Genomic DNA, 22,754 nt, shown 5'->3' with positions numbered 1-22,754 from the left:
TTATAGCCCAAAATTGTGAAACTAGACCTACTAGGAATTAGGAAATTAGGCCTCCTAGTAAATTAGAGACCAATTGGATTGGTAAGGAGAAAATAAGTATGGGAAATGGTTCTAAATGATATTTGATGGACCAAGAAGAATAAAAAGAGTCTAAGTGGAGGTGTGGGAAAATCCTAAGTAGATGTTTCAGATTCTAGGAGGAAAACCTAATGAAGAAGGCTAGATATTTGGAGAACTAGTTGGACTAGTTAAACCTTGTAATATTGGAATCTCCTAAAGATAAACTATATCTTGGAGGAGAATTTTATATTAAGGAAATTGGAGATCTTAATTAGGAGAAGACCCAAACAAGGCTAACCATTGGATTGTTAGGGCATACAAAGGAATATTTGGAGTGAGGAAGACCTAGAATACCAAGGCCTTTGCATCAACTATCCAACTAACCTTTGAATTATTCCTTGTAGAATAATAGAAATGAAATAACTTGAACTCCTTCTCTATTCTCTTGAACAAAACAAACTTCTTAAGATATTAATACTAGATATTCCAACTTCTAGCATACTATTCCCTTTGATTGCTTACACACATTTATCAACTTCACATCTCTAATGCAAGTTCACTTGCTTACATTCATTACTCACCTCATCACAAGGAATATAAAATTCCTTTATAAAATATCCTCAAAATAATTATTTGAGTATTTATCGAGGCTTTCTTAATTAATTATAATAGGACCTCATTTAGATATTACAAAACATCATGTATTTTTGCAGGTATAGAATACTATCAGCTCATAGTAAATACAACTTCTCATATCTGCAACCTCAAACATTGCACACTCATTGAAATCATCATCAAGATATTTAATTTAATCTTTATTCATCATGATTCTATCCATATTAGGAGATACAATCCAAACATCAGAAATTGATTCACAAGTACTCTGTCTGCACACTGTCCTCTATAATTCTTAAATAACTCTTGCATGTATTCAACTCTCTTTAGGTACTCTTGTCCACTTCATAAAAAAATAATTTAGAACATATATTTAACTATTCTCTACCTCATCATCAATATGAAGTCCGTATGACCTCGTTCTATATTTGCTACTTTGCTAGTCTTTACAAAAAATACTATGTTGACATCAATGACAAAGAGAGTCATGAATGCAACATATCAATGATGCTAATGAATAATCAAGTGCTTAGTATTTTACCTCAAAGGAATACCATCATAAATTATGCTAATAAGGGATACTATTCAAAAAATACAAAATTCTCATTATAATTCCTCTTCAGTCACAAGTTCTCATTGCATTTCAACACCAAATATGTAGTCTTGGCATATGAGTTTCCCAAAATTTAATATAAAGGAATGCAAAAAATGAGAGGTAGAGAAAGTAAAGATATTGATATTTTTTAAGAACTCTGGTAGTATAGTCTAAGTGTTTCCTAAGCATTTTGAAATAAAAAGGAAAGAAAGAAAAAGGAAATGAAATGATCACATAAGGTAGAGTAGTCTAACTATTTCCTTGTATACATAAAAGAGCTCAAAGAGAAATAAAAATGGAAATGTAAGATATCTCTCAAATTATAAATCTTATTGAAAAGGAAAGCTAAAAGTTGACTCATTGAAATATCCCTTTTAATGGGTTCTCACATCTAGCCAAGAGTTATTGAAATGGGTTTCTTAGATATTATCAAAGATCTTCTTGTTTGGTGAAGATTTTTCTTGGTCATTTCTAACTTGTGTTGGCCAATGTGTGATAATTGGGAGGAATTAAGACATAGTACAAATGGAACATGAAAATGAAATTTTGGATTAATGGCTAAGATACTTTTTTAATTTTTATTTTTTCAAGATTAAGTTTGAGGGAAAATGTTGATAAAGAAATGCCTGTATCATTTCTTCCTTTTGTTAGCAATATTTGTTATGGTTCCATAAGACATGCCCCATTTTTTGTTCTCACAAATAGGGATGCCCTTTTAAAAAGAATACTTCCTTTCATATTTTGTCTCTTTGATCTATCAGATTAAGGTCATTTTTGAGGAACCTTGATGATTGATAAGCTCTAGATCATGTTAGGTTAGTCTATGGGTCTCGAGCATTAATCTCATTTTGTGTTAATTTCCTAGTTCTTGTATATGTATTGTTTGCATCTTGAATTTTTTATTCCTAGAGCATGATAGTGACCTTTGGGATCTATTATAATTAGTGTAGATTCATAAATGAGATCATGACTAGGTTAATTGGTTGTTATTTTCAATGAAATGTTGTTGACAATGGCATTGCATGTATAGATTCATTAATACACCTTAGGAGTTCAAATCAAGAGTACAAGTATCTCAAGTCCATGTCAATGTCAAACTATAAGGAGGGCATAAATTTGATGTAGGATTATCCTAGGTATAAGAGAACTAAAATTTTGATGGTAAAAAATGGTTCACGTCTATGGGTTCATCACTTTTTTGCACTAACTCATCCCATTTTCCCATTTTACTAATTTTTATCTTTTTCCCAAAATGATTTTCATTTGATTATATCTCAACAATATTCTTCATCATTTGTATCCCCTTTCAAATCAAATGTATATCACTTTGAAACCAATTCCCATTTTATCCAAACTTTCAAGAATCAACTTAGAATCATCCCAATCAACGTGGAATCATTCTTAGCCAACCCAAAACTACCCCAAATAAACCATAATCAACTCAAAATGTGTAAGATATCTCAAAATCAATCATCATGTGTCCAACCCTATGGATTTTTGTGTCTCTTAGTACCTTGGAAACATATCAACCCTTATCAAACTCGTCAAATATGACCTCAGTACTATTGTTTCCCTTAGTGCTAGGTGAAACTATCATTTTTATCATCCAGTCATTAAGATTTTTGAGTCTCTTAGTATGAAATCATGACATCATGAAACCAATTTAATAACATTGACAATGTCTTACAATATTATTATGATCAACCTTATCAATCAATTTTGATCCTATAGCATTTACAGTGTCCATTAAAAGTTACATGTTCTTAATCCATATGATGTGTCCTTGTCATTTTATCAATCCTAATCAATCATTCAATTTGATCATTTCTTTGATCTACTCATCATCATCCTAGTTGATCTACATAATCACTACATTTCATAAAATGATATTATCAATCAAATCAAATTGGCCAATCATTTTTTAATTTATCCTATAGGATTATATAACCCATAATCTAATCATATGTCATTTCAATCATTTTCATCTTGCATTACTAATCATTCTTCCTAACTAGCATTCTCAATTAATTGATATTTATTAATTAATTGATTCATCTTTAGAAACTATGGGAATTCACTATTTCCTAAGTTCTTTTTTCCATCTCTAATTTCTATTTTACTAATTTCCATTTGTGTAGATATATGGATTTTTAATTCAAATATTTCAAATAATGTTGCCACATGAATATTTTACATCATATATTCTATCCTCACACTTGGCTAAAATACATCATAATCCATATATTTTATTCCTTATACATGTCTATAATAAGCCTTCATTGTCATAGATTCTTGGCTACAACTAGCTTGGAGGTGTGATATGCATGCCATAGATTCCTGTCCACTTTTAGCCATGTTGACTTCCATGTGTCATAGAATCCTACAAGTGGCATTGAGGTGTCATATGCACGTCATATAATCTCACATTTGGCATCTTGTGTCATATGAATCATGGATATCCTATAGAATATTGTTCCAAGTTGCATATTTGCATTGACAAGTGTCCACCCTCTCATTCAATCTTTTTCTTTGACAAGTTGGCTATAAATTTAACCTTCTTGCTTCCATTTCATGTCCTTAATCTCTTGGATTCTATCATTTCTTATCATCCATTAGGCTTGAAATAACTATTCTAGTACTCTTAATAGCATCATCTCATCAATAGGATTTTACTTTCAATTGCGTGCATTATAGGAAATTGGAGCTATGTTGTATGGAGAAGAAAGAAGGGCATGGGAGCTCTAATTAAAAGAGGGATATTTACTTTGTGTTGCTTTCTTTTTTTTAGTTGGAATTTATGGTAGACTAGAAGTTTTTTAGTTTATGATGATTGAGTTTTGTGATTTCACATAGTATGCTAGGTATTAAGCCATTTTCTAGTCCTACAATTAGTGAACCCGATGTGAAGATCATGCTTAACTAACTTGGGTTTCTTGTTTTTGTGCTTGTAGGTGCAAGGAAGGAGCTCATTTGGAGGGAAATAATGATTATTTTCTCTCTCTTATCACACCTATTATAATTAAGGGGCCCACCAAAATGACTTTAAGCTGTCATTTACGCATTTTGGTAGCTTGTCCTAGGGTGCACTCCACTCTATCAAGGAAAACTTGGGACCTTTAGGAAGCTATTTTAGGGGCTCAAAAGTCACCATAACCCCTTTCTATTGTTCATGTTTGACCAATTGCACTCCAAAACCACCAAATACACCCTTTTGGGCCCCAAGTGCACCATGGGTGCACTTTGCACTTTTTGAGTGCACTTCAAGAAAGTTTCAAAATTTCATGTTTTAGGTATTGTTTTGACCCCATTTCCCCATATTTTGCATCCACTCTTCCAACTACACCTAGAAACTACCATCTATATCCTTCTGGTCCCTAATTACACCGTGGGTGCACTCTACACTATGTGAGTGCACTTGGGAGCTTCCTAAGTCTTTCTAACATTCTAGGGTGTAGCCTGTTCTGTTAGAGCATAGTTGGTTCACAAAAAGAACCTATTTTTATTAGAATCTATATCTAGGATTTTAATTTCATTCTAGGATCTAGATTATATGTTTTCATGTTATTGATGATCTATTTGCAACATGTGGTGATCTTTTGGAGAAGACATATCAATTACAAACTACTAATGCTTATTTGCAAGATGTTGTTGAAGACTTGTGTGCTTGTCTAAACATTGTGTGTGGATTTATTAAATTAGATAACACTTCATTTGGTGAAGTAAAAATAATTTTTCTCTTCTAGTGTCCATGCATTATTTCAAACCATAGGAGTTACATGGATGTATCATCTCTCCTTTCCTTTCACAAATCTTGGGTACAAGAGAAATTTGTGTAACTTCTTTAGAGGGGCCTGCCTTGGACCCAAGACTCACCACTTGGTGATCCCTAGGGGACAACCTCAAAGTAGTAATGGGCCAAATCCAAGTCAAAATTCTAGCCTCTATAAAAAAATCAATATGGTTAATGCCATGTTGGGAGTATTGTTGTGTGATATCTCTCCTCGAGTACCCTTATGGGGTGTCATACCCTAGTTCTTGGGGTTGGGAGACCTTCTAACAAAGTTTATCATTCACATGATGAACAGAATGCTCAAACTAAACATCTTTTCTTAGATGCCAAAAAAATTCTATACACTAGCTTAGGGGGTCACCCATGCTTGTGGAGGACATCCATACACTTATGGTCCTTACTAGAGGTAACAATCCCTTAGGAAGTGATGACCCTTGGGATTCAGATCTTGGTAGCCCCAAGAAGTGAGTGGATTTTAAGGTGAATCTTGTGGTGCCAAGATCCTAGGTTGTCTACTCTAGATAAGCTCAACTAAAATTTGGTTCAAGTGGGAATTTAGTGGATACAATCTTAAAGCCTAGGTTGTGGTGTATCTTTTCACTTCAACAACAACTATTCTTGTTTATTATGTCTTGTGTGTGTGAACAACATTAATCAAGATAAACCAAAATTTAAAATTTACACCAACAAACATGTGAACCATGGATACTATCACAAATTACCAAAATGTTACACATCTTGTTAAAAAATTGCAAACTTTGTCCAAATACTTGAATCTTGGAAAACATGGCAACTTGTAACCTTAGAAGTGCTTGGCATGACTTAGATTCTGCCCTTGCATAGCATACCATTGCACTTGTCATTCTTTGAGATTCATTATTGTATCCTCTAGGCCTCACTTTGCATCTTTTTAGTCCTAATTTTTTGTCCTTCATATTTCATATCATATTCCTTAGGGTTCATTTTGTATCCCTTAGTCTTTGCATTTAAGTCCTAAATCTACATCTTGCATCTCCCAACTTACATTCTTGCATACCCAATTTACATCTTGTGCACTTTAACCTCATTCCATGTGCCCTAATGAATATTTTAAACCTTCATTTTGATCATAGCACTATCCTCTATCGTTTGTCTATCTAGAACAACAATCTAGAAGTCACCAAGCCCAAAAACACCTTAGTTTTAGACCACTTTACCAACTATGATTTGAAACTACCAACTACACTCTAATTGGCCCCAACTACATCATGGAAACATTTTATTTTTCTGAGCACACTTGGTTTCTAAATAATCTAGTTTAAACTTCCTAATACCATTTTGGGACTTTAGGAGTGTCACTAGGTGCTAGGATAGGTCCCCCTTTCTCAGCTTGTCCTAAACTGCATTCTACATGTTCTAACCCTCATTGTACACAATTTAGGCTTCATTCCTTAGGTCATAAACCTCATTCTACATCTCCAATCTAATCCTAATATCATCCCCAACAACCTAGCTCTTTGGTATAATAGTCTGACAACCACCTAGTTTAGAAACAACAAACTTTAAACTTAGTTTCCCAACTGCACTATGAAACTACCAACTACACTTAAACTAGCCCCAAGAGCACCATAGGAAGAATTGGTGTTGTCAAAGTGTACTTGGTGTTATCATAGTGCAATTGGTTACCAGAAAGACATTTTGGGCCTTCAGACTACATTTTGGGACTCTAGAACTACCTCTAGAAGCCTATGTAGGTCCTCATTCTAAGCATGACTCAGAACATCATTTGCATGCTAGGACCTTTGAATATTTCTTATCCAATCAAAATAATCCTCATTTTTATCCCTCTAAACCTCATTTTGAACCCAAAAACTTTGAAATTAGTCAAAAATTAGAACAAAGTATGAGTCTTAGAGTGTCTCCTAATGTTGATGGATGATGGATCTTGACCATAGTCATGTTGTCATTTTTATCATTTTCTTTGGTCAAACTCCATCTATGTTTTGATGGATTTGACCTTGTCATTTTTATCAACTTGATCTTTTTCAATTTTTGTCTCTTTTTAGTCAAGATCCACAGTCCATCTTCACAAGGTTAGACTCTTAGACTAATAGCTTCCAAATATTTCATCCTAAGTTCAAAATCTTGTATACACCCTTGTCATAACATTAACAAATTCCTTGTCTCTCTAAATGTCATTTTGATTAACCTTAGTTGCACAACCACATCATCGTGCATTGTCTAAAACCCTAGTATCTCTTCCAATATCAAATACTATCATCTTGCCTATCAATCAATTTTTCTTCTTGATTCTATATCCCCATATTGCATATCCTAAATGTCATTATCAACCTTAACATACTTTCCTTTACATTATTGATGCAAGATCATCCTAGGCTTTCTTGAAATTCTACATATTGGAGTTGAGTGCTAGTGGTTTCAAATTTTGTGTTGCTACTGAGTTGATTAGTGTATGTTGAGTTACTATAGCTTTAGTGCATGCTAATTTACTATAGCTCTAACGAATGCCAAGTTATTGTAGCTCTAGTGGATGCTGAGTTATTGTAGCTCTAATGGATGCTATGTTATTGTAGCTCTAGTGGATATTGAGTTACTATAGCTCTATTGGATGCCAAGTTACTGTAGCTCCTAGTCGATGCCAAGTTACTATAGCAATATTGTGTTGATCGAGTGTTCCTTCATGTACCGAGTGAAACTATTGGTGCTGAGTTTTTTAATGGATGTTTGAGTGTTCTTGTATGTGGTGAGTGCCAATATTGGTTTGGGTTTTGTTCATGCTAAGTTGTCTATGAGTTGAGTTTTGGCATTTAATTTATGTATGGGTATTTAATTTATGTTGTGGCCAACTTGTGCCTTAACATATATTTAATGTAATGGATTTAATTTAGTTTGGAATGAGATGGAATGAATTGTGGCTTAGTTGGGTATAAGTAAAGGGTTTTTTGGAGTCCTTAGGCAGTAATTATTCATCCATCTTTTAGAAGAGGAGGTGGTAGAGGAGTGAATTTTGAAGAGAGGTAGTAGTTGAGGCTTGGGAAAAAAGGAGATTGCTTAGAGGGCTAGAGAGTACCAATTGGATCTTCCTTGGAGGTTTCTATTAGAGTATGGATCTAAACTAGCTAGTGCTTGGGTTGGATCTTGAGGGATCTTGTAGAACTATTATTCTAGTTGCTATTGTATTTGGTCGTAACTAGGAAAGTCTTACAATTTGGTGCATCACATGTTACAATTATTTTATGAATAAAGAGTTGTGACTTGGCTTCAAATCTTGTATTGTTATTGTGTTTCCACTATGTGGTTATTTACTAGGGGCTAGGACATCCCCTTTGGGGATTCTCCTTCCTTCCATTGTGTTAGGTGGTTAAGAGCAAAGGTTATTCCTGAGTGTGTAGACTGAGCACCAAAGTTGAGGCAGTTTGCACCAGGGTCTTGTGAAGTGAATTTATTAGGGTTTATGAAAATATTAGAAGATGCCTTCAAGAAGATTGGACCCTAGGGTGATTGATGATCTTAGGGATGTTGTGGAAGAAAGGATCTCTAAGAGGGTTAAAGAAAATTTGAGATCTAAAATAGAGGAGGTTAAAGCCACTTTCAGATCTGAGATGGCATTGATGAAGAGTGATATGATCGTTGAGATCATAAGTGATATAGGTGTTGTACCTTGGTATATGGGTACTAAAGATGGTTATGAGGAAACTATTGAAGAATTCAAATTTGCTAGATCAAGTGATGAGGCTAGGACTAATCATTTGGAGAGACCTATGGGAAATAGGGGTGGTCAGTTTGCTAGACTTGGATCTTAGTTGAAGTTGAAGCATAAGATGGAGGTTTCTAATTTCTTAGGCACATTTAATCTTGAAGACCTAATTGATTGGATTGGTGAATTGAAAGACTACTTTGAGCTTGAGGATATTGAGGATCCACTCAAAGCAAGGTTGGCACAAACTAAGTTGAAGGGACATGTTGCTCTTTGGTGGAAGGAACTACAAAGAGACAGAGAAGAGGAAAGTGAAATGAAGATCATTAGATGTAGATAGATGGTGACTAAGATGAAGGCTAAGTTCATTCCTACTGATTATAAATTTGAGTTGTTTAAAAGGTTACAAAATCTGAAATAGAAAGATATGACTATGGAATATTATACCAAGGAGTTCTACAAGTTGACTATTTGGTCTGGTCATAGAGAATTATCAAAGGAAAAGGTAGCTTAGTACATTAATGGTTTAAGATTCAATATTCAAGATGAGGTTGGTATGTTGAATATTTCTTCAATTGAGGATGCTTATTAGTATGCCTTGAAGGCAAAAGATAAGTTGAAGAGGAAAAGTCAAGGTAATGCTAGAGGGAAGGAGATGCACGGTAGCTTGGCACAAGCTAAACCAAGTGTTGAAAGTGAACCGAAACATGTTGATTAGAAAAGGAGGATAGGTAGAGGTGAGATTAGAGGTAATTGTTTTAGATGTGGGAAATAAGAGCATAGATATTTTGAATTTTCATTTGGTAGGACAACTACTATTGTGAATGAGGTTGTAGTATAGGATAGTTAGCTTGATCAAGGAGAGAATTTGTTGGCTCAGTGAGTACTAGTTGGTGAGAGGACAATGGAATCTTGTCAGAGGACTAGTTTATTGAAGACTTGTTATAAGTTTAGTGGTAAAATCTACAAGGTGGTTGTGGATGGTGGTATTACTAATAACCTTGTTGCTAAGGAAATGGTTTAGAAACTTGGTTTGAAGAGAGTGAGACATCATTATCCTTATAAGATCAATTGCTTACAAGGTGAACATGCTTTGGAAGTGGGGGAGAAACGCCTCATTGATTTCCAAATTTGGCAATATAAGGATTGAAAGTGTTGTGTGATATTGTGGACATGAATAGTTGTCACGTGTTTCTTGGTAGACCTTGGCAATATGATTGTAGGGTTGTGCATGATTGTGTCAAGAATGTGTTTACTGTTGAGAAAGGTGGCTAGAAGTTTTCCTTGATTCCTTTACAAAATGAAGAGATCGGTAGGAGGAAACTAAGTATTGGTAGCTGAGCTAAGTTGGTAGATTTTGAGAAGGTTGGAGATCAGTGTGGAGAAAAGACCTATAGCACACCTAAGATAGATGTGAAGAAGTAGAAGAAGAACAAGGGAAAGAGTGTACAACTTGAGGACTTAGAGGATATGTATGTGAAGAACCAATTTGGGATTTATGTGTTGAATACCAAAAGATGCTCTTCTAGTTACTAGAACATCTTTTTGAACCTAGGGTGTTTGATGTAAGAGCATCCTAGGCTTTCTTGCAATCCTACATATTGGAGCTAAGCGCCAGTTGTTTCCAATTTTTTGTTGCTATTGAGCTGGTTAGTGTATGTCAAGTTACTGTAGGTTTAGTGCATGCTAAATTACTATATTTGTAATGGATGCCAAGTTACTATAGCTCTAGTGAATGCTAAGTTAATATAGCTCTAATGGATGTTTAGTTATTGTAGCTCTAGTAGATGTCAAGTTATTGTAGCTCTAGTGGATGCTAAGTTATTGTAGCTCCTAATGGATGCCGAGTTACTGTAGCAATCTTTTATTAACTGAGTGTTCCTTTATGTGTCAAGTGAACTTGTTAGTAACGAGTTTTCTAGTGGATGCCAAGTGTTCCTGTATGTGCTGAGTGTCAATATTGGGTTGGGTTATGTTCATGTTGAGTTGTCTGTGAGTTGAATTTTGGCATTTAATTTATGTATGGGTATTTAATTTGTGTTGAGTGGCTGACTTGTGGCTCAATATATATTTAATGTAGGTGATTTAATTTAGTTTTTAATGAGTTGGGATGACTTGTGGCTTAGTTTGGTATAAGTAAGGGGTTTTTTGGAGTCCTTAGGTAGTAATTATTCATCCATCTTAGAGAAGAGGAGGTGGTGGAGGAGTAAATTTTGAAGAGAGCTAGTAGCTAAGGGTTGGAAAATAAGGAGATTACTTGGTGGGATTGCAAGTACCAGTTGGATCTTCCTTGGAGGTTTCTACTAGAGTGTGGATCTTGAGGGATCATGCAGAACTGTTATTGTAATTGCTATTGTATTTGGTCATAACTAGGAAGGCCTTATAGCTTGACACTTTTGATGTAATAGTTATTTTATGAATAAAGAGTTGTGACTTGGCTTCAAATCTTGCATTGTTATTGTGTTTCCATTGTGTGGTTATTTGCTAGGGGCTAGGACATCCCCTTTGGGGTTTCTCTTGCCTTGCACTGTGTCAATTATCCAACTTGCATACATCAACTTCTAACATCATTCCCAATTCCTTAGTCCAACCCTATTCTTCATTTTGCATGCCATAGAGTCATTTTATACCCTTTAGTCAAAATCGAACATTTCATTCACATTTGTATTTGCATTATTTTCTTAGGACATTTTCATCTTTCATATCAAAACCCTAAGTCATTTGGCACTTCCATAGATTGCATAATATACCTAAACCCTTTAAAATCCAATAAATTCTCATATTTCATACCCACTTCTTGATTATCAAGTTTTTCCCTATTTTACCAACTGCACCCCTATTTTACCACCTACACAATTTAGATGCACAATTGGTAGTTTTAGTGCATAGTTGGTAGTTTCAGAGTGCACTTGGTAATTATGGATTTTATTTTAGCTTCCAAAACCCTAAACTATATTCTCATAGCTTGCACTACATCCCTAAACCCTAGAAAACACCTAAGCACACTTAGATCATTTGTATTCTGCATATTTGTCACCCTAACAGATCTTTTTACTAACTGCATACCTTTTTGGTCACCATTTTCTTGCCTTCATAACTCAAAGTGCACAAAGGGCACACTTGGTGTTGCTAGAGTGCAATTGGTAGTTTAGGTGTACACTTGGGAGGTAGAGTGTCTATTTGGTAGTCTAGGTGCACACTATATCAACCCTTTTTTCCAAGGTACAAACACAACCTAAAGCACAACCCAAAGATCATCCAAGATAAAAGAATAGCAAGAAAACCAAACAAACTTTTAACAAGGACCAGACTGAAGTATCACAAGCTTTATTTGTGGACCCCTCAAGCATGTATTTGCAAGACCCTATCAATTAAGAAATGGCACAAGAAACCCTAAACAATGCATCTACTATAAGGTTCTCTTGAAACAGTTCCCCTACACATGGAATGGTTCAATGGAGTCCCAATTTCAAACCCATATTCATACCTATACCACCTAGATGTGGAAGTGTACCTACAACTCTTGAGGATAAATAAACTCATACATTAAAATTCAGCAAACCTAACATGAATACCTTCAATCCTCAAAACATACAAGGCACTTCGCACCTAAATGATGATTCTAACACGAATTATGGTATCATAAATAAAGAAATGGCTAAGGCTTGCCAAGACAAGAATTTTTGAAAGAACCTTAAACTTTTGGCAACCCAAGAAATTGTCAAACTTAATCCAAACTTGGAGGGACCTAAGTGCAAATATCATGACAACCCAACATTTGAAAATATACAACCCATGATCAATTTGGACTTAGAAAAGGGAAAAAAAACCTTTGGAATTTTAAAACATTCATATAACACCTATAAGATCTCATGAAGAATCAACCATTGAAATCCTCCAAAGTACTTTTAAACACATTAACATCAATCCCTTGTTTGAAAAACCTCCATCAATAAATGGTGAATTATACTTAATCAAATAATACAAGAAGAAGATGTTCTTAAGGGGACTTACACTTTAAGGATGCCACACATACCTTCTTTTGAGGAAAGTCAACAAAGCACACCCTTGCTCCTAACTTTACCAACTATTATGACATCAAATGTTATGGATCCCCTTATGAGTATACCATGTGGAACATCAATTATAAATGCCCCTATTGACATACAAAGGAATACTCTTATTGAAATTTCACCCATTCTCCAAAGGAATATGTCTCATTTCTAAATCAATATGATGTCCCAAGGAGAAACATCTAACACACAAAAGTATCAAGACCCAAACATGATGTTCACCTCCAAGGGACATAACCAACTTCCAAGACAACAACAACCTCAAGTGGTACAAGGACTTAACATCCCTAACACACAACCATGTCAAAATCCACTCAACATGCATCCAAAATATCAACAACAACATCAAGTGGTGCAAGGATCTAATGGTCCTAATTTACAATCCAATATAAATCCACTTGAATTATATGCAATGCATCAAAAACAATTCTAACAACTAACCATGTTTTATAAACAACAAGAGCAACTAAAACAATAGTTGGAATACCAAAGATGAATGGAGAAAAAAATTGCCTATCAACAATACTTGTTACAACAACAACATATGGCACAACAACCTCAATAGATACCTCTACAACAATAGTTGCAAATGTGGTCTCACATTCAACCAACATAGGTATCTCAATAGCAACCACTACAAATGACACAAAATTAGCCACAACAAGTGATGTAATAACAATCCGTGGTACAATAATCACAATCAATACCACAAAAAGTACCAAAAAAAATAACATAACATGTACCAAAACAAGGACCTTTTTGTCTTTGAGGTGCTAAGATACCTCCACCACCTAGTGACACATCACCCAAGTCTTTAGATACAAAAATTGTATAACCTAGTAGACATCTCTCTGACCATAGTAAGAGATCTAATCGTAGATATAAAAGACTTGAAGAAAGGGCTATCATTCAAAACTCTAATGAAGATTTACTACAACAATTCAATCAACTATTAAAATAAGTTAAGGTATTGGGAGTCTAGAAGAAACATGATCTATACATAGAAAGGGATTTACTTACTAATCCCTTTGATAAAAGTCTGTATATGCCTCCACTCCAAAAACATTTTGACACACCAAGATTTTAAAAATATCAAGGAAAAGGAAACCTTGTTGATCACATTAGGGAATTCTATGCCTCTTGTACAAAACTTAGTGATGAGCCCACCTACCTAATGAGACTATTCCCTCATTCTTTGGGTGGGCCTACACTCAAATGATAGTCCAAAATTCCTAGTAACATAAAAAATTGGTCAAAATTAGCAAAAAATTTCATCTCCCACTTTTTCTTCAATATTACACACAAAGTGACACTTTCTAATTTATGCTCAACTAAACAAAAGATGCGAAACCATTTATCACAATATTATTATGCTACATAAACTTAGTCAATGCTCACTAAACATTGAAAACAACAAGTTAATATGTGCATTAAAAACCCAATCCCCAACCTAATGTACAAATTGAAGATCAAAAGTCCAAGCATTGCTTCCAAGTTGATGAAAAAGGGGGCTAGTATTGAAGACACCCTTATCTATAAGGGTATCCTTAAAACAAAGGAGTAAAACACTAACAAAAACTCCTCTAATGACAAGACAATTTTTTTCTCCAAAATCAAGAATATAACCAATGATGGCATTAAGGATGCATGAATTATAAGTGCAACACAACCTTTAATAATTGTAAAAAGTTCAAACCCTAAAGACTCACAAGCTTCCAATCAAATTCTAGCTCAACAATAGAAAATTGAGAATTTCATGCAAGATAGACCTTGAAGACATCCTCAAAGCAAAGACATGAAATTCACACCAATGGGGATACCTCTTGAGACTAAACTTCAACAATTACTTAGTAATAACTCCCTCAATTACCCTTAATCGAGGATGGACCATTAACTAAGGCTTCTTGGTAGGATGACAAAAAATTTTGTGATTACCACCGCACCAAAGGTCACAAGACCTCATCATGTTTTATGCTAAATCATGAAATACAAGATCTTACTAATGATGTTATCAATTAAAATCCATCATTTCTAGCATCCAATTCTGATCATACTATTTATAAAGATTGTTTGGGTAATCATGACAAAGGGGAAGCCTCTAGTTCAAATTCTTACCCATAGGATAATTACACATGCACTGGATATGACTACACATCAACTATTTCAATGGGTTTTAAGTCTTGCATATAAAAATTCACCTTAAAAGTTGAAGATCCTCATTGTGTTGTTTCCACCTACCACACTTGGATTACCTTACCTAGAGCCTCAGCTAGACCTACAACCCTAGTTAGACATACTACCTCTACTCTACCTATAGCTCCTGGTAAACCTATTGATCCTACTTCTTCATATTATAGCCCTGTCAACCATCTTGGTAAAACCCTCATGCAAATATCTATGCTAGATTTGTTACGTGCATCACCCCAACATCAGAAGATCCTTGAATAAGCTTTAAAGGATCCTATAGTACCATATAAGATTGATGTTTCCTAGTTCTAGGCCATTTTTGGGAACCTATCTGCATCAAAGCATATCACCTTCTCACCCCAAAATATTCCAAACGATAGACCCAACCAAAATGACCCCCTTCATCTCAAAGTCTTTATCCATAATTCCAAGGTCAGATGTGTCTTGATAGATGGAGGAGCAGGACTAAACATTTGTACACTTAAAGTTGTTAAGAGTCTAGGTTACTTTGAAGAAGATGTAGAACCCTCTCATTGAATCACAATAAATGACTATGATGATGGTGAATGCTTCTCCAAGGGCATCATCATATTACCCATTAGAGTTGGTTCGACTATTGAGAATACATTATTCTGGGTCCTAGATATCAAAATGAATTGTAACATGATACTAGGAGTCCCTTGGATCCATGCTATGAAAGTGTTGCCTTCCATATACCACTAGTGCTTAAAATTTACCTATAACAATGTAGAGGTTACCATCCTTGGTGATCTTAACCCATTCTAATTATGTGCCAATCTTAGAGGAATGACTCCATACAATTTCTCAACAAACCATGAAGAAAATCCACTTGATTCCTCCAAATATGTTGATCCTTCCAAACTCACATCTACATTCAAAGGAAAGCTCAAAATTGAAGACCAAGGTTATAGTGAGTATTGCATGCCACAAGCCTTTCACATTGGGAAATTATTACTTTCTCCCATACCCTATGGTAAACCATAACTTATGTAGATCTAACTTAAATTCAAATTTTAGAAGACACCTTCTATGACTTTCATTAATGGAGGTCATCTACATGAAGAACATGTTTATGAAAACACATCTACATGGATTGAAAAGGATTAAGAAGAATAGAAACCTACTCCTATATCCTTAGCTAAGTATGAACTTGGATTTCCCATCATGTAGAGAAAGGTATATGATAGATGTAGTGGCTTGAGACCTCAAAAATAAGGCATTATTTAGCCTATTACTATGACAAGAAAACCATGCAACCTGTGACTTGAAATCAAGCCATTTTTATTAGGCTTTCCTAATACTAAGTCATCCTAATCTAAGAATGTAAGCTCTTTGACTGATAAAAAGGAATCTATGAACACCAAACCTGAAACCATAGAAACTGCATCCAACATTGATGATCCTGATACCTCCTTTTTCCTTAACCACATCTTTGATTTTGATGAACTATGCATACAAGATAAACACATCACTAGTAATTCTACTGGCCCCTTAATTCATCTAGAATCTTGTGATGAAATATGTTGGAACCTAAGCCCTCCTACCTCTAAACATAGTGCTTATGACCCATATGATAGTGACACTTGTATCCTTGCCTTCAATCAAATCTTATTGAACACCGATGATGGCATTTCCCTAGTTTTCCCTAATCTCATTGATTGGCACCAACAAGGACCACCAACATTTGATCAGTTTGAAAATGATGATGCCGTCATAGAATTATTTGAACTTCATGAAGAATTACCATGAGGAGATCACAAGTCAAGATTTTCCATTGACCTAAACATCATGACATGCTTTGGGGAGTCAACTCTATCTTCTAGTCAAAAAATTGGATAATAAGGAGAAAATGATGAAAGTAGGTCTCTTGGTGAAAGCTGAAAGGTGCCACTAGACTATGAAAAAGAAAAATAAAGGACATATCCAAGGGTGAAAACCTCTCTGAGGCATCTGAGAATGGAAGATTGGACATATCCCTATTAAAGGAATTTTCAACATTACTTCTGGAAATGACAGAAGAGATGAATTTGGGAACACCTAACAACCCTAAGATCATACATTTTGTAGCCTCGTTATCACTAGAAGAAAGAGATGAGTATGTTAGATTCTTTTTAGAGAGGTAATCAAATTTGCATGGTCTTATGCAAAAATGTCAAGATTAGATCCTAAACTAGTCCTTCATCACTTGCCATTAAAACTAGGATTGAAACTAGTCAAGCAAAAATTAAGAAAGATGCATCCTCAAGTTGCTCTCTTTGTCAAAGCTGAATTAAAAAAATTAGTGGATGTAGGATTCATGAGACCCATTGACTAAAGAGAGTGGATATCCAATCCAGTACCAATAAGAAAACACTCTAGGGGCATGTTGGTGTTTGAAAACATTACCAATTTCCAATTACCCTGATGAGAATATGACATATCTAGGGGCAGATAACTCCCATCTTTAACACATCATTTTAGACATTGGGCCAACTATAAGGCTTGACACTTCTTCACTTCAGGCTTTGTAAAACCTAGGTGGGTGAACCCTAGATCCAATTAATATGGTACCCGTGCAAAACATATCCCTGGATCTAACAAAGAAGATAACAACCCTTATATCTCCTAATACTTATGTAATGACATAGATCTACAGTATAAAATTTCAAATCTAGGATATTCATAAGTTGAGTAAGGGCATCATATTTAGGTTCTTCAACATAACAGGGAAAGAACGTTTGATTAATAATGTTGAATTCAGCAAAACCTCAAATATGCAGTAGTAAGAACTAATGATCTTGTAGCTAACAAGTACCTAATCCATTGGGAAAATCCATGAATCAAATGCATACATATGGATATCTGATACTTATTTTTATATTTAGATATTTGATCTATCCATTCACCTTATGAACATACATCCATGTTCAATTTAAATCCCATTCTTATGTGATATGAACATACATCCATGTTCAATTTAAATCCCATTCTTACGTGATATCCCCATCAATAAACTTGCAACCCTGTTGATTTCTCAAAAGCATTTACATAAACCCTTGAGATATAAGAAACAACGAAATAACATACAACCTTAAGGGACTAAAACTATGAACTAGGCTCTTTGTTCAAAGATCATAGAACACTAAAGATTACTAATAAAGGAGACAAGATTAAAGATGAAACTCAACTTGCTATTATTTATATTAATTTCCTTGAAACAATACATTCATATGCACAAAATGAAAAAATAAAACACCTAATAGATCTGAACTTATTCTATAATCTACACTACTACTATTCATACAAGAGAATTATGCTGAAGAATGGTGTCTCAGTATTGGGAATACATCAAGATAGGAACCAAAACCTAGTATCATAGCCTTGAGTAGTTTTTCTCCAATAAACTGGAACCTATACAATGAGAAAGAATGAGAATGATATAGGATGAAGAAATTATCAAATTTTCTCTGCATTTGACATGTGTCCACTTGAAATTCCCTGTCCCAGCAATGAAAAGGATCTCTCTAATCTCTCTCTTCAACTGGTGAATCAAATCCTTAACCAATTTGGCTCTCAAAAGCATAAAGTATCTCAGAAACTTGATGGAATAATAACTGCTTTTGATGCTAGATTTTAAATCAAGGTAAAGCCAACAATCAGTTAAAAGGCCTCCAAAATGCAATACAATCATTTCAAAGTTGTTTTTTCCATATTCAGGCTTCAATAAGTTTTCATATCCACCTTCTAACCAATTTGGATGATCAATAATGAAATCTACGTATTCTACTGAGAATGCCCCAGGAATCACAAATTGGCGTATATCATGAACTGATGAATAACTATGCAAAAACTGACCTCAAAAATGCAAAACTTAGATAATTCCAATTTTGGTAGTATACGAGCATCTATTTTGGATAAAAATAGCCCCAGTTATGGCCATTTGAAGTTCGGGCCTTTTCTCCATGGCTTTCAAAGCACTTGACAATTTCAAAAATTTGAAATATTATAAAGTTTGAACTATGTTATTGAATCAAACTTTATTTAAAATGAGCAGGTACATGCACCTTAGAGGACAAAATAAAAAAATAATTTTATAAATTTGAAATTTCCTTCACTCTTCCATCTATGTTAAACTTGGTTTGACCATTGGTGACACATGGTGAATTCAGATTGGTTCCTTTCATGTATAGCTTTTGGACCCCTCCAACTAGGTGCCACATGTCAATATTTCATTTGTCTTCTATTTTGTCACCTCACTGCGCCACATCACTATGCCACTTGGATGCCATGCCATACTCGCTATGTCGCTATATTAACTAGTGTACAACTTCACCTTAGTGACATAGCGAATACCCTCAGATCTGCCACGTGGCATGACCTGGGGCATCCCAGAGATTTACTTGCCATGTCATGACTTGCCTTGAAATTCATGCCACATGGCATCTTGTGATTGGTCAAGATTCACCACATCATTGCTTAGTCATTCTCGCTACTACACATATTGCCACTTGTCATTTACTGATTCTCTATTGCCATCGCATCATTGCCACACAGGCCCATGATTGTTTTGACTAATTTTGAGGTTTTTTGGGCAAGAGTTGAAATCTTTCGGTGAATCGCTAACTAGATTTTAGATTTTTCGGCAGGTCACCATGTTGCATGTCAGAAAATCTCACAATTTCCTAGTGGTGATATAGCGACCACTGAAAATATTTCATTTTTTTGGTGACATCTATTTGCATGTTATGTCAAAATTTACTCCTAGATGCCTCCTCTAACTATCCTTTATGTCTAGCTCAGCCTCAGCCATGGGGCCCCACACATCACATAGCTTCCAAAAGGTGACTCTTTAAGACATTCTATTATGTATGCAAAATGGTATTTAAAGAACTAATGGCTTCATTGCCCACTCAATGCGGGATAAAGCCATTTAATGGTCTTTGCCCTTTAGCTCTATGCAAAACTAGCATTGGATTTCTCTTCTACTCGTGAGTTTTGCCTCTTTTTACCTGCACTTTGAAATGGCATTTTTCATGGCATGGTGGGACTCTATTCTTGGTGCTAGATATTTTCTATCTTTAAGAAAAAACATGAGTATTATTCCTTGACTGGCAGCTTACATATGTTGCTCACCTATTCCTTGCTTTTTGTCTTTTGTCTTTCTGAATCATGTGAGAAATACTAGTGTTGAATGTCCTTATCCTCATCAGGCAAATCTTGGAAAGTATAAACATCATAATTCTCACTACTTCCATTATTTCTTTCTATTCCATGCACTTCCTCAGTTCTCATTGTTGATTTGCCATCCAACTGGGTTCTTCTACTTGTTATGCTAGTTTTTTATGGAACTTGTGGGTGGACTTGTTCTCCTTTAGTAGTTTCTATTAAAAAATGGTGCCTTCTCCTTTTAAAATGCCTGTGACTACTCTTGCCATGATTTTCACTTTTTTTGTAGTGATTTGGAGCTTGTTCTTTTAAGTTTGGTAGCTCCATCATTTATTGGACATGGGCATCTTCTTGTCCATGATGTGGGTGGCGTCCTTTGAATGCAGGTTATCCTTTGAATGTGTGGGTGGCTTTGAACTTGGCAGCTTCTTCCTTTGAAGCAACTTCCTTGCATTTTTTCTTCAATGCATATGTGGACCTGCTCTAGCAAGCTACTACAATTTGAAATGGGTGGCTTCTTGCTTCTAATCAGCAGAATGTAGACTCTCTAGCTCCACATCTTGCTCTTGGTCCTCCATTTTCTTTCTTAGACATTTCTGGGTTGTCAACTAGTGTACAACCTAAATGTGAATCATACTCCTTAAGATTGAGAATGTGTGATGAAAAGTATTTTGAATGTTATCCCTCCATAAATTTCTTGGTTTTCTCTTTTTAAGGTTTAACGAGAACCTTGACACCACAAACATAGTGAGGATTTCCTTTGGCTAAGACCACTTTCACTATCTAAGCATAAACATATGTCATGAATCCAAACATCCACTTTTGCTGGTAGGGGATCCTCACATCTTGTATAGGTCCATAATTCCTCAAATAATTTGAAACACAATGAGTGTAATGGTATTCTTTAGCTGAGCTAATAGATTTGTCAAACTATATCCAGTTTTACCATGCCTCTTGTTGTTTACCTTCCTTATAATAGTCATCAATCAATTTTGGGAAAAAATTTAGATACCTCTCACATTTAGTCAAATCATTTTTCCATATTTGACAAAGAATCTTCTTGGTTTTCATTTCATTCACATGCTTTGACTTGCTCTACTTGATGGAATTAGTTGGGCCCCAAAATGGGACCGGCTATTTTTTTTTCATTTTCAGACAATTGAATCATCAAATTGGCCCATTCACCTTTTAACACTGACTATAATTGATTTCAAGCATTAATTTATCATTAAAATCTCATTTTATCATTTTCTACAAATTGTCACTTTTGCACTAGGAGGTCTATTGACTGGCCTTAAAAACTATCAAGAACACCTAATCGGGCTTTAAAAACTAGCACACTGAATATCTATTCCACATTCTTGCACCATGTTGAATCTCATCTCATGAAAATTTTGAGGTCAAAATATATTGACTATCAAAGTTGACCTCTCAGAACTGCCTGCAAGAAAACAAGTAATTAAAAAGAAGTTGGGTTTGGATTTGGCTTCAAAAATTGGGTAAATTGACATTTGGGAAGATAAAAACTAGGGCATCAATTCACTATAATGAGGACAATATGGAACTACATTTTTGGATCATGATGAATAACAAGATGCAAATGGTGAGCGATCAAAGTGGGCTACTCAGAATTTGCAGATTGGAAATAATGGAAGAAAGTGATTTTTGCAAATGGAATTGACCTAGAAAAGTATGCAGACATTTTCATCAAGACTTAAAAATTGGCACACTTAAAGTATTTTTAGAGTACAACATAGTGGTACAATCCATTTTATCTCACCTATCACAAATTTCAAATTACAACATGACAAACAGGGGTACTGACAAATTTACATGTGCTGGCACTAGTGAAAAGTTAGAAATTGCATTTGGAATCGCATTTGAAAACTGATCAAACAGATTTGTCATAAGCTGAAACTTGAAACATAACAAGTCTCTAACCTCTAAAATGCAACACAAAAATAATTTTAACATTTTGGTCAACTAGGTCAAAAATATAACTCGTCAAACAAGGCTTCCCAAAATTATGTGCAATGTGCATCAGCATGAAAATAGTAAACTACCAACTTTGAGGGATCCAAAACCTAGTCAAACAGACTCAAAACAACTCAAAATCTGAAATATAGGTTCTTAGGTATGGACACTAAACACTCCCAAAGCAGCAGGTCATGAAACAATACTGGGTGTGAGATATTCAGATGCAAACAAGGCCTCCTGTCGCTGTTTGACATGAGCAAAAATGTAGATTCAAAACTAGCTCACAATGGGACTTCATGAAATGGCTCAAAATGTCAATTTAATTTTATGAAACACATGGACACACTAAATTAAAGGCGTTAGAAACATTAAACACCTCATGGACCTCAAATGTATAGCTGGGTACATAAGCATCAAAAAGTATTTCTCAATGGTACTCAAAATCGAGAAAGAAATTTTGAGTCCCAATAGTGGCTCTGTCTGGGGATGCATGTCCCTTGTGGGTAGGGTAAGGATTCAAATCTTTGGAAGAAGCAGACCATACACCTAAACTTCAAAAACTCCTCTTGCACAACTTTATTGAAAATAGGAAAC

The sequence above is a fragment of the Cupressus sempervirens genome, chromosome 2 (genome assembly GCF_028749045.1).
Source record: "Cupressus sempervirens isolate cs-2001-9-10 chromosome 2, ASM2874904v1, whole genome shotgun sequence".
Taxonomy (NCBI): domain Eukaryota; kingdom Viridiplantae; phylum Streptophyta; class Pinopsida; order Cupressales; family Cupressaceae; genus Cupressus; species Cupressus sempervirens.
Note: the sequence above shows the minus strand (reverse complement) of the source record.